This window comes from Paramisgurnus dabryanus, chromosome 1 (assembly GCF_030506205.2).
Source record: "Paramisgurnus dabryanus chromosome 1, PD_genome_1.1, whole genome shotgun sequence".
Classification (NCBI taxonomy): Eukaryota; Metazoa; Chordata; class Actinopteri; order Cypriniformes; family Cobitidae; genus Paramisgurnus; species Paramisgurnus dabryanus.
This window is the reverse complement of record NC_133337.1, coordinates 34,180,250-34,193,270: the sequence shown is the minus strand read 5'-3', so window position 1 is coordinate 34,193,270 and position 13,021 is coordinate 34,180,250. Positions and strand designations below refer to the sequence as shown.

General features: G+C 37.3%; 1 protein-coding gene and 2 long non-coding RNA genes across 7 annotated transcripts in view; all 3 read left to right on the top strand.

The window, feature by feature from the left end:
* sox5 (SRY-box transcription factor 5) overlaps nt 1-13,021 on the top strand; it is a 291,386-nt gene that overhangs the window by 79,654 nt on the left and 198,711 nt on the right. The gene's annotated exons all lie outside the window — the stretch shown is intronic.
* On the top strand, nt 4,493-6,539 carry LOC135749934 (uncharacterized). The gene is made up of 3 exons (XR_010532518.2): nt 4,493-4,618; nt 5,020-5,068; nt 5,932-6,539. It is a non-coding gene; the product is annotated as an uncharacterized lncRNA (long non-coding RNA).
* On the top strand, nt 8,082-10,131 carry LOC135749916 (uncharacterized). Its single transcript, XR_010532509.2, has 4 exons — nt 8,082-9,050; nt 9,164-9,351; nt 9,583-9,755; nt 9,928-10,131. It is a non-coding gene; the product is annotated as an uncharacterized lncRNA (long non-coding RNA).

Genomic DNA, 13,021 nt, shown 5'->3' with positions numbered 1-13,021 from the left:
TAATATTCTAACGAGTTATTAACGTAATAAAACGTATTACTTTATAAATGTACACATTATTATTTCAGTTATTTTTTTTAGGAATGCAAGTTATTTTTCAGTTTAATTAATTTGATTTAAAAAAATAATATACTCAATTCAATTGAATGTAGTAACATAAAATTACGCACTCTATGCGTAAAAATACTCTTATCAACTGCAAAAAAACACCACATCAAATAAAAAAGCATCTGCATGCAAAGCACAAAACCAGAGAGTTGGATGAGAGAGCGTTGGATGATGCCCCCCACCTCAAGCTATCAACAAAGCTTGATTTTAGTTTATCAGGTAAAACAATTAGTTCGACTGAACTCAACAAATTGGTTGCTGCCTTTATGGTTGAGGAGATGCAGCCACTGTAGAGGAGCCTACATTTCGTAATATTATCAGCAATATCTGAAAGAGTTCAAGCATCAGCCAAGTAAGAAAGAGTAGCGCAAAAGTAACATAAAAGTAACATATAAGTAACGTAAGTATAACTTTCCATGAAACGCTATATGTTGCTTTTTTTGGAGAGTAATGTAATATTGTAATGCATTACTTTTAAAAGTAACTTTCCCCAACACTGACATTAATACAAGTCTAAATTGGGTTCAAACTAGGGTTTAATATTTTTCCCGAAAATTAGATGGATTAAATCCCAGGAAAAGACGACCCATTTCCCGGGAATCCAGGGAAATAGCTGTTTTTTCCCAAGCAATGTATCGATATCATTCAAATATGCATTCCCAACATGTTTTAGATTATTTGTATCATTAGTTGGGCAAGAAACACAGCTTATGTCCATATCAACAATGTTTTTTGCAATGATACATTTTGCTGCACGATCAAGTGATCTGCGAGCGTGACAGCCTGCTGCAGCCAAAAGCCAGGTGGATTATCTGTGACTTGTATTCTGAAAATCTAGGTAACCCTTGTAAAACTTTTATTTCTCACCTTTCCCTTGGAAAGGTGCTTTTAAAAACTCTAACCTGTTGGGATATTTCAGAGGGATTCTTGGGAAGAATATGTTCGTCTCTCTTAAGTGCTGATCTGAGTAGTCACATTTTGCCATACAGTACTATTAATAAATGTAAATCCATCAAATGCTGCCATCTCTGCGAGTATTTCACCAAGCAACTTGCTATCTTTAAAGTAGCAAACAAACGTTCTTAAACGTTTAACTGTCGATGTTGATGGGCTTTCTTCAGGAACTTTCTCATGCTGAGATTCTAAATGTCTGCGCAATCCTGATAACCCAGTCACAACACATGCACTTTGCTTTTTCATTATCCACTCTTTTAAAATAGTCCCATACAAAGTTGGCCGCAGACATCATTAGGACTCGGATATTGAACTTCGTACTGCTGCAAAAAGTCCAAATAATTAAATTTGCTGCCGTAAGGGTGCATGGATTTCTAGGCTACTACTGCTGCACTGAATTCAACATTACTGTAAAACAACAATAGACCCTCTGCGTTCCATTCAAAATCATGGAGAGACTGATCTATACTCGTATCGAGCCAATAGTGGACCCTCAACTCCCACGGGAACAAGCCGGCTTCCGGCGCGGTCGGTCAACGGTTGACCAGGTGACACTGCTCACCGAAGACATTGAGGACAGCTTTCAAGAAAAACAGAAGGCTGGAGTAGTGTTGCTTGATCTCACAGCTGCTTATGATACTGTCTGGCACCGCGGACTCCACCTAAAGCTATTAAAGATCATTCCCGACCGGCACATGGTGAAGTTCATCATTGAGATGGTGACGAACCGCAGCTTCACCTTAAAGACCAGTGACGGTCAATGCAGCAGGCTTAGAAGGCTGAGGAATGGTGTTCCGCAGGGTTCTGTCCTCGCACCGATGTTATTCAATATCTACATCCACGACTTACCGGAAACAACATCCCGGAAATATGGTTACGCTGACGACCTGGCCATTATGACGAGACAACAAACATGGGAGCAGATGCAGGCCAGCCTAAACCAGGACATGGACACCTTGGCAGCCTACCTGCGTGAGTGGCGTTTACAGCTCAGCATCGGCAAGACAGTTGCAGCAGCTTACCATTTGAACAACAGTGAGGCCAGACGGGAACTGGACATATTCGTGAATAACAAGCGCCTTGAGTTCCAGCAAGCCCCACGGTACCTTGGCGTACGTCTGGATAGATCTTTAACATTCAAACAACACCTTGAAGAAGTGACGGCCAAAGTGTCATCAAGGGTCGCAATAATTCGACGCCTCGCTGGTACTAGCTGGGGTGCAACTGCCAAGGTGCTTCGAATATCAACAGTAGCTCTCGTTTTCTCCACAGCTGAATACTGTGCTCCAGCCTGGTGCAGAAGCCCACACGTCAGGAAAGTCGACACTGCCATAAACACTGCCCTTCGGATCATAACTGGTTGTCTGAAATCCACCCCTGTTTACCATCTGCCAATACTAGCGGGAATTGCCCCGGCCGGCCTCCGACGAGAGGCTGCTACCCTCGCTCTTGCAAGGAAAGCCCAAAGATACAACTGGCATATCCTGCACAATACCACCATAACAGCATTGCCACCTCATAGACTGAAGTCCCGCCACCCGTACAACAAGGCGGCACAAGATCTGCTCAGGTCTATCCCTGAGGACCTGTCCACAGAGGCATGGCTCGCGGCAGCCTGGAAGCAGGAGTGGGAGTCAACAGGGCCCTCACGAATCCACCGTTATATCTTTGACCCTGGAGGCGGTCTTGAAGGAGAGGATCTGCCACGCCGGCAATGGACCCTGCTAAACCGCCTGCGAACTGGGGTTGGACGTTACAAAGCATCGATGAGGAAGTGGGGCCTGGAGGACAGTGCAGTGTGTGAGTGCGGGGAGCCAGAGCAGACCGCTGAGCACATAATCACCATCTGTCCATTGTATAAACCACCCTCGGAGGCCGGCCTCTTCGATGTGGGACCTGAGATGAGAACATGGCTGAGTTCTACTGAGCTGGACATTTGATGAGGACACACGAAAGAAGAAGAACAATAGACCCGCACGTTTAAAAAAAATATATATAAATTTCCCGAAATAGTCTTGATCAGATATCCCGGGAATCCCGTTTCTCTGGATTAAACACAGGTTCAAACCACTTTGAGCGCATCAACTTTCGACCACATTCAGAGGTAGTCGAAATTGCATTCAACCGGCTTTTTTGGTGTAGATGCTCATGTGGTCGAATCTCTCGGCATACGGACCTAATGTGTGTTGAACCGAGCGCAATGTTTTTTCATCGGTCCTGACTTGTTGTTGCAATCTTGTCTCGTGGTCTGAAAAGTGCATCTTGGACATTGGATTAACTATATCCAAGTATTGTTTGAGGATGCTATTCCTGTATCTGGCACCTAAACAGTTTCTTATCACCTCTGTTTATTTAACTGATCAGAGCAGGAGAAAATAAGAAACTCAGTTTGTCAGTCAACATACACAAAACAGATAAAACTCTTATATTGAAACTGTATATAAACATACTAAATAGTTTTTTCACCCAAGATGTTTTTTCCTCCTATAGATCTGAGGGATGTTTCTGTGCTTTTCCTTACTAACTGACTGTGACATCAAATCAATACGTTTAGCTTTCTTTGTCTTCTCACTCGGTTTCTCTGGGCGTATTGACTGGGCAGTGCAAAAAGGTATGAAAGGACGAGGCGGGCAGTGACCTGTTTCACCATCTCACAGGGCTCCCCTGGTGAAAAACAAATATACTTTATTGTATTTCAAGTATATTTAACTTTGCAATAGTACATTACAAATATACTTACAAAGGAATGTACTTTCTTTAAACATATTTAAAGTATGCTTACAACATATTTGCGCGTATTTTTTACAATTAAAATTTTAACATACTTTAAAATAATTGTACTTTAGTATATTTTCTAAAAGTATACTTTAGAAAAATATACTTAAAGTTAAAGTTTTGTGCAATTTTTAAAGTATACTAAATTTAAACTTATTTTAAAATGTATTTTAGGTATACTTTATCGGTATGCTTAAAGTTATCATTATAATAATGCACTGACAGTATATTTCTAAAATACATTATTTAGTATTCTTTAGAAACAGTATATTTAAAGCACATTTTGAAAGTATGGGGTGTACAAATGTATATTATTTTATGGAGAAATAACGTGGGCTTAAAATTACGAGAGAGCAGTATGTTCAGTTACATTTTATATTGTAGATGTATACATTTGTAATATACTATTAACATAATAAGGTACACTTTAACTTCACTATAGTCAAGCATTGGATAAACCAATTAACTGTGTTTTACCATAACCATGGTTTTGCTAATAATAATCAATACACCAAAAAAACATGGTTACTAAACTTTTACCACAAAAAAAACATTCATTTTCGTAAGGGGAATATGAGTGTTTGTTTTTTTGTAGTTTTTGAGTCAATTGCATACTGCTTTTAGCTGTACACATTGATTAACTTAAACAGTTTTCGTAAATGCATTTCAGAGAAAAGTGAATTCTGAGATTTGAAAAATGCATCTGACGTGTGGGATGACGTCACGACGCACGTATTTTGATTTTTACCAGTCGTTCAAGACGGACGGATTCAGTCCCAAGGTACGTTAAAATATCTTAAAATTAATTATATTTGATTATCGTTTGACCATTCTGAAGTTTATCAGTAGACTATCATATTTCGAATGCGAAATGTTGTCAATAACGCGGTGTCTAACTCGCTATTAGTGATAAGCTGCTGTGTAGCTTAGCTTAGCTTATAGCTAATGTTAAAGGTTTGAAAGATAGCACTGTTAGCCTGTTATATCGAAGTAGGACACCCGATTGTTTTGTTAAATATATGTATTGGTGTGTATGTATATGTTAATGAAAAAAGGTAGCGTCAGAAAATCTGTTTTTTAATGTAGCGTGAATGTTAACCATTTATTGACTGTTTAGAGGTTGTAAGGCTTTTACCTAAGTTAACTGTATTTAGTATTAATGATGCTGCATTCTTTCCTCAGAAGCTAAAGTTTTTCAAAGACATTTGTAGGGAGGACTTTGCAGCTAATGGTAAGTCATTTTAAACTCTTAAGATATAATAATTAATTCGTAGTAGTAAATCAAGCTTCAGTTTAGATAACGTTATATACATATTGAGGCGGTTTCCCGGACAGGGATTAGACTAGTCCTAGACTAAAATAATTGTAAGAGCTGTCCAAACTGAAAACAACTTGCACTGACATATCTTAAAATACACCAGTGTCCTTTGTTTTGCCTCAAAATGTACACAGGTAATGTTTTTATTAAGGCATGTTTTTTGAAACTAATTATATTTCTTAATTAAACTAAGGCCTAGTCCTGTTTTAAGATAATCCCTTTCAAGGAAACCACCCAAATGTCTGCTTTGTTGCATTTTCTTTCTGACAAGTTTTACATTTAAATTTAATACAATAAAATCTTTCTTTAGGAGCTGAAGTATTTTATGTAAGGAGGATTTTGCAGCCCTTATAGGCAAGTCATTATAATGAAAACTCTTAGGGGTGGTTTCCCCGACAGTGATTAGCTTTATCCAGGACTAGACCTTAGTTTAATTAGGATAGTTTTAACAAACATGCCTTACTAAAAACATTATTTATGTGCATTACGATGTAAAACAAAGGGCACTGATGTATTTTAAGATATGTCAGAGCAAGTTGTTTTCAGTTTGGACAGCTCTTACATTTATTTTAGTCTAGGACTAGTCTAATTCCTGTCTGGGAAACCGCCCCTTAATATATATGATGACATTTAAGTCAAGCTCTAGTTTAGGTAAAAATATATCTGCTATACAATCTCTGCCAGTAAACTATAGATTTAATGCAGTAAGTCTTAAATAAATGTAATGTTTTAATATTAAACACTTTTTAATTGAGCTTATTGTCTCTCTTTTTCAGATTTCCTTAGGCTGAACCAAAACCTGCCAGACTAAAGTTGATTTGGGAGAGAAAGACGTTGTTAACTCAATCATCTTGACATTCTTCAATGAGTAATTGTTCAATTTTTAGGCAAATACTGTACACTTTGAATGCTGTGAATAAAACTATATTATAAATATATTTAAAATGAATTGTTTTTGACTTTTTTAATCAGCTTTTATTTATTTGGAAAAAAATATTTTGGTTATGTTACCAGCTAAAGTAATCTATTCCCAAAATAGCACTCTTTAAGTTAACTAATTATTAACGCACTTGAAGTATACTCATTACTAATCTAGCTGCAGGTATGTAAAAGTATACAAAATGTAATGTACTTGGCATATTCATTTTTCACCAGGGCAGTTTTTAGAATTTTGGATTGGCCAAAAATATATAGAATGTACGCAAACAGTCTATTTAAGGTATACTGGTTGTATGTTTGCAAGACACTCATAATACATTTGTAATGTACTCCTAACATAAATAAAACACACTCTAAATCCACTTATCAAGCATGAATTTAGCACAAAAACAGTCATGTACTTAAATTGTACTAAATACACTTAAAGTTGTTCCACTTTAGCACACAAAAGGACACTAAATACACTTAAAGTTGTACTTTGTTACAATTAATATACAACTAAAATATATTAAGTACAAAATTAATTGTTCCAAAATAGCACTCTTTAAATAAACTAATCAATAGCACACTTTAAGTATACTGGTCATTAGTGTGACTGCAAGTATACTTAAGTATAACAAAATTAAATATATTTAGCATACTATTTTTTCACCAGGGTCGTGAGATTGAATTGCAAAAAAATTTACATGATTCGACTCAAAATGTTTGTGCTTTAGTCTTTCGTGAAGCAGCACGAATCCTCTGCTGTTCATTGTCGGCACATGATCCATTTAGTTTTCCCTTTAATGTTGCCATCTTATTGTGTATGTGGCAACTCTGTACAGATTGTATATCCAGATACTTTACAAGTACAATATACAAAAGTTGTCCTTTTTTCCCCTGAGGGCCTTATACTGTTCTGTATCCAGTTCACTAGTTGTGACATCTCTCTGTTTGAACAATCATAACTAATTTGAGCTGCAATGCTGTAAGATCACGAAAACACACTGTCAGAAAAATGGACAAAAAAAATTGTCCCTAGCTGTCACTGGGGCGGTACCCTTTCGAAAAGTACACCCTTTGCACCTAAAAAGTTAATATTAGGTACATATCAATACCTCAGGGTACATATTGGTACCAACTGTATACACATCTGTACCTAGACTTTTTAAAGGGGACTGCCCCAGTGACCGCCTGAGATTTTTTGACAATTTCTTCCTGACAGTGCAGAGATGTGTCTTGACTCATTCACAAATTTTTATGTCTCATACTACATGTAGAATGAAAATATATAGCCTGAAGGCACATGTAAGTCACTTTTCATTGATGTAATTGTCTCCAATCAAAATATTTTGTTAATCCAAACTGTTAGCATCTATATTTAATGTAACAACTGCAGGCCACACCAGCTTTGTTGTGATCATCACCATGTCAACCATCGTAAACCGAGGGTGACTTTTGGATTGTCTTCACACACGGAGTGATTGTTTTGGACATATCTGCATTTAAAAGTTTCCAAAACTTTTCTGTACATTTGTGGCCTGTTACATATTACATACAACTTATTCTACTACTACCAACCTGTTCAAAGCAAGAAAGAAGCGCATTATGTTGATAGGAAATAGACAGAGAGGATTTTTCACCTATGGCCCAGCTCATACACAAATGCTGCTGGTCATTCCCTGGCCGCACCTGATGGGTTGGACTATGTATTCGTGGCCGTCTCTTTCACTCGCCGGGGTCCATATTGCCTTCGACCCGCTCAGCTACAATGCAGTGAATTCTCTGAGCATGTAGCATTTGTAGTTCCACTGTAAGCAATTGCTGTAAATTAACAGCCAATTTTCAACAGTAAAACACTGTTTTCATGTTAAACAGTTTAGTACTGTAGTAAGCAATGCATTGTGGGCTGATTAAATTGGAGCAACAAGACAGAGGCCCTCAACAGTAAGTTGATGTTTTAAATTACAGGACAATACAGTATTTTCTCGAAAATGCGTGTTGACTGGGGAATTTGGAGCACGGTCAGAAGCTACGCAATGTTAGTCTTATAAATTGAAGCTAGCCTATTACTTTTGGTCAATTTTCTTTAAAAAATACAGATATAATTTGCCATTAACTCCTGGATGGAATTTCGGGAACCATTATTTGGATAGGAGATTTTCCAGAAGAGGACGTACAATTTAGATGACGTGCTGCACATCGTCAAGTGTTCTTCATCAAATTGATCGGGTCTTGCATCTACAAATGAAACGGTAATTCAAATCTTATTCATATTGCCAAGAATGCTTGATATCAACTGATAGAAGCTTATCTTATAGGGATTTAAACGTGTCATCTAACAGTGAGGCTTAGATTTGAATAGCCATTAACAATATTACTTTTACTTCTGAATTTGAGAAACAACACTTATTAAAGAATTTATTTCAACCAAACCATAGGATTATATGAACATCGACTAACCTAGATGGTTTTGTTGAGTTTTATTTTGTTTGTGTTGACTTTAATGAAAAGTGTTTTACAAACAGTTAACAAGAAAATAAAGCTAATTGTAGCTCGGTTAAAGTTGAACTTTGCATTTTTCTTTTTAAACGCCAAATTGGTGTAAAATATTGTCTTTCTGGACTCTTTGTGAATGCAATGTGTGTACTAATTTGTGGGAGTACTACTACATATGTAAAAAGAGAGGTGTAAATTATTTTGTGGTTTAAAGGATGCTGCATGTAAATTGTTACCCTTTAAATTTTGGATGTCAAATATATTTAGAAGTTTGATTGTAGGTACTACAGAAGCCTACCTCGTTCACCTCTTGGTTACATTCCACCGAGTGTTTACTAGTTATTGTCCTTTTTATAAATGTTCTTCTTAAAAATCTTATTATGGTAAGGATAATGTATTTGTTCCCTTCAGGTGTCTGCCACTGCAGTTGATGTTGAGACAACTCTCAGTCTTCCTGCAAGTCCTCGCCTGATACCTGGTAATATACATTTAATTTAGATTCATTGATAGAAGCATTGTATATCTTATCGGCCATTCATCTTGAGTTTACAAATGTTTAAACAAAGTAACAAGTATTTCCATGTTGTTAAGTTTCAAGTGCTACAAGGCAAGTCACAATTAAAGGTTGGATGATCACCTTTAAGGGCTGTGTAATCTTTGAGGGCATCACACCAACATTTGCAATTGGACTTGCTGCTATGTTTGCAACCTACTACATTTTCAGCCTTCAGTAACAAGATGAGACAGCCTGCCCTGTGGAATTCAAAATTAATGTGTTTGTATGTTATGCATAAAATGGAATTAGTACTGTACATTTCAAGCCTCAACACATACACACGCACGCACGCACGCACGCACGCACGCACGCACGCACGCACGCACGCACGCACGCACGCACGCACACACACACACAGGGTATAGACTTTTTTATAACTCCATTTGATGTCATTAAATCCACTCAATTTGTGCAATGAAGAAGACAAAAAACAATTAATTGCTTTTGATTTCAGGCGCTTCATTGATATAAATCCAGAGAGAGGGACAAATGCCAAAATCATCAAGCAAGGTTGTCTCTAAGAAGAAAGGTGTGATGGTCCAGAAGTCGTCTTCTGCAGTCAAATACACATGTGGCCATGCTACTGAAGAATCTCCTTGACTTTTTAATGGAACTTCATATAGATCTGTGAGTATATACGGTAATCTTTTTCTCATTGTTTTGACAGTCTGGTATTGCCACAATTAGCCACAAGAGTACTGGTATTTTTTACTTCATAAGCATTAGCTTGGAGTTTATACTTTACATTCATGATTGTTTAGTTTATTTATGAGTATAATTGTTTTTTGTTCTTTGACAGTGGCAGCACTGGAATAGTGCTGCAGAGAGGAACAGCGGCTATCAAAGTGATGATCGTCTCTTCATCCACAAGAACTAAGATGTAAAAACACAAACCAACCTCACAGGACAATTTTAAGAGGTAACCTGCAAGTCTAGCTTGCAGTGGCACAGGTGCCTACCCTACGGTTTCATCCTAAATGTTTTTTATGCATGTTATTGATACATCCTGACAAAATTTTCTACTGTACTATAATAGTTTCAAAATGGCCTTAGGTATGTTTTCAAACTTATGTCTTAAATAAAAAAATAAACTATAGGTTATGCCCTTCACATTTGGTAAGGATTAGGGGCAGTCTCTGACGAGCAATTTAAGAATGTTAAGTTTATTGCCATAGTCTAAAGCAAGACACTACTGTTTCTGTTTACTTCTAGAAAGCTCTTTTCAGCATTGTCCAACTGGATTTAGTTTCTTTACTTTTTTTGTAGTCATGTTGACATAGACATTGCTCTTTGAAATAAAGGTGTTTGATTTGGAAGTTTTTGTTGCTTATTTTGCATAATATTCACAGTAATGCATATCTTAAGCAACTGTCTTTAGCCCTGGGAATTCATTGGCAAGTTCATTGGGAGACAGATATTTTAAATATCAATGAAGAATTTTTAGAAACTGCTAAATTGATGTTATTTCTAATACAGTAAAAAATGCTGCATATTTCTGTGATTATTTGGAAATTACAATAATATTGTTTAGGTTGTTCCTTTAACCTAAACAATATTATTTTAGTTTCCAAATAAATCACAGAAATATGCATTTATTTTTTTACTGTATTAGACGGTGAAATCATTTAAGAGTGTGACTACAGAAGTATTCTGTATTTCTGGTTTACAGACTACTACCGTAAAGTAATTTTACGTATGAATACTGTAAAAATAACGGTATACTGCTGGCGTCTCTGCTGCCAGCTCTTTACTGTTAATTATATAAATACAGAAAAATACAGTTTTTCTGGTTTACAGACTACTACCGTAAAGTCATTTTACGTATAAATACCGTAAAAATAACAGTATACTGCTGGCGTCTCTGCTGCCAGCTCTTTACTGTTATTTTACAGGGAAATTGTTTACAGTGTCATTATAGTATTTCTGCAGTAGCCCGCTGGCCTATGTCAAACTTGCATTTTTCAGGCGAAAGCATACAGTACAGCTTATTCAAACGACCTAATGAGACTATAGAGAAATGCACGAGAGGTTTTGAGACACTTTGGAAAGAGGAAGCACAGCAAGGGACAGAGAGAGCGAGATAAGAGAAAGAAAGAAAGACAGAGTTGGTAATTGGGGAAGTTTTCCTGTGAACAAAAGACACAGGCGATTGTGCATTGACAAATCCACACCACAGATGAACGGAAGCGACCGTGTCAGATAAAAACAAGTTTTTACTGGCGTGATCTCAGCCACTAGAGGCACATTTGTGAATGTGTGTGTGTGAGCATGTGTATATGTGTTGTTCTCTTTGTGTTTCTGTGTGTGTGTGTGTGTGTATATGCACATACACTACCAGACTAAAGTATGGACAACATAATATTTTTTTATCAGAATAACTAAGAAGCACCCCCCACCCCAAAAACGTGATTGGGCTAGTTTTGGTGTATTTTTGAGTTGCAGTTGTGCGGGGTTTTGCTTTGAAAACCTGGCAACCCTGTCAGATGCACTCAGAGGGTTTTGCATCTGAGCTCTTCAATTCTTAAAGTAATATTCCATTTTCTTAAAAGAAAAATCCAGATTATTTACTCACCACCATGTCATCCAAAATGTTGATGTCTTTCTTTGTTCAGTCGAGAAGAAATTATGTTTTTTGAGGAAAACATTGCAGGATTTTTCTCATTTTAATGGAGTTTGAAGGCTCTCTAAGCGAATCTGCGAGACGCTAGTTATTGTTGATGTTTGAAACTGTTTTCAAACAGACGGAGCGTAGCTAACCCCTCCCCCTCCCTTCCGTGCTTTCATGAACGCGCCCAACCCCCACCCCCAAATCCTTTTTGTCGTTTATTGGCTGGAATACTTTGTTTTGTTTTGTGATGCTAGGTTTGGCCACGTGTTGATATTGCCGTTTGTGAAGCCTGGGCTGTCTACAGAGATCGCGTTTTTTTACAGTTTGATCAGCGGACAGGCAGCAAGCAGATAGTGAGGAGATGTTTCCGGTATGTAACAAAAAATGTTTTATGGTCTAAAACGCTTCAATTCGCTTAGAGCGCCTTTAATAGACACCAACAATTAAAGCAACACCAAAGAGTTTTGGCTCTTTGCTCCCCCTACAGGTTAGAAGCGTAATTGTCCATTACCCACTGTCATAAATACTGAGGCATAGCTGGCTCTGATTGGATTGTAGGTCTGCCGTAAAGCAAGTTTTTGTAGTATTCACTCGGACTACAGGACCACTACCCGACGTTTGGAAACTTCTTTAGTGCGGTTTTGGCCGATAGAGGGCTGCAAAGCGAATGTGAAAGTGCTGTTCACCCTGTTTAGAGTGGATGAACGACTGAAACTGTTTTGGAAGCGTTATTTTAAGGTAAAAAAAACTCTTTGGTGTTGCTTTAACACTTAAATCAACACTTAACAGTTTTTTTCAACGGAGTTTCAAAGGACTATAAACTATCCCAAACGAGCAATAAGGGTCTTATCTAGCAAAACGATTGTCATTTTTGACAATAAAAATAACAAATATCCACTTTTAAAGCACAACTTCTTGTTTAAATCCGGTCGTGATGCGCCAACGTGACCCCACGCAATACGTCATGAAGTCAAGAGGTCACAGAGGACGAACGCGAAACTCCGCCCCAGTGTTTACAAATGTTGAGAACGAGGACCGTTCCTACGTTGTTGTATGTCAACTGATACTAATTAATGTCTTTGTGTCAGTTTATTGTTTACAATGGTCCGCAAATGTGCGTTTTATATATGTAACACGTGACCTCCCTACATGACCTCAAAAATGACAATCGTTTTGCTAGATAAGACCCTTATGCCTAGTTTAGGATCGATATAGTCTTTTGAAACTCCGTTGAAAAAAACTGTTACGTGTTGAGTTAAGTGTTAATTGTTGGTGTCTATTAAAG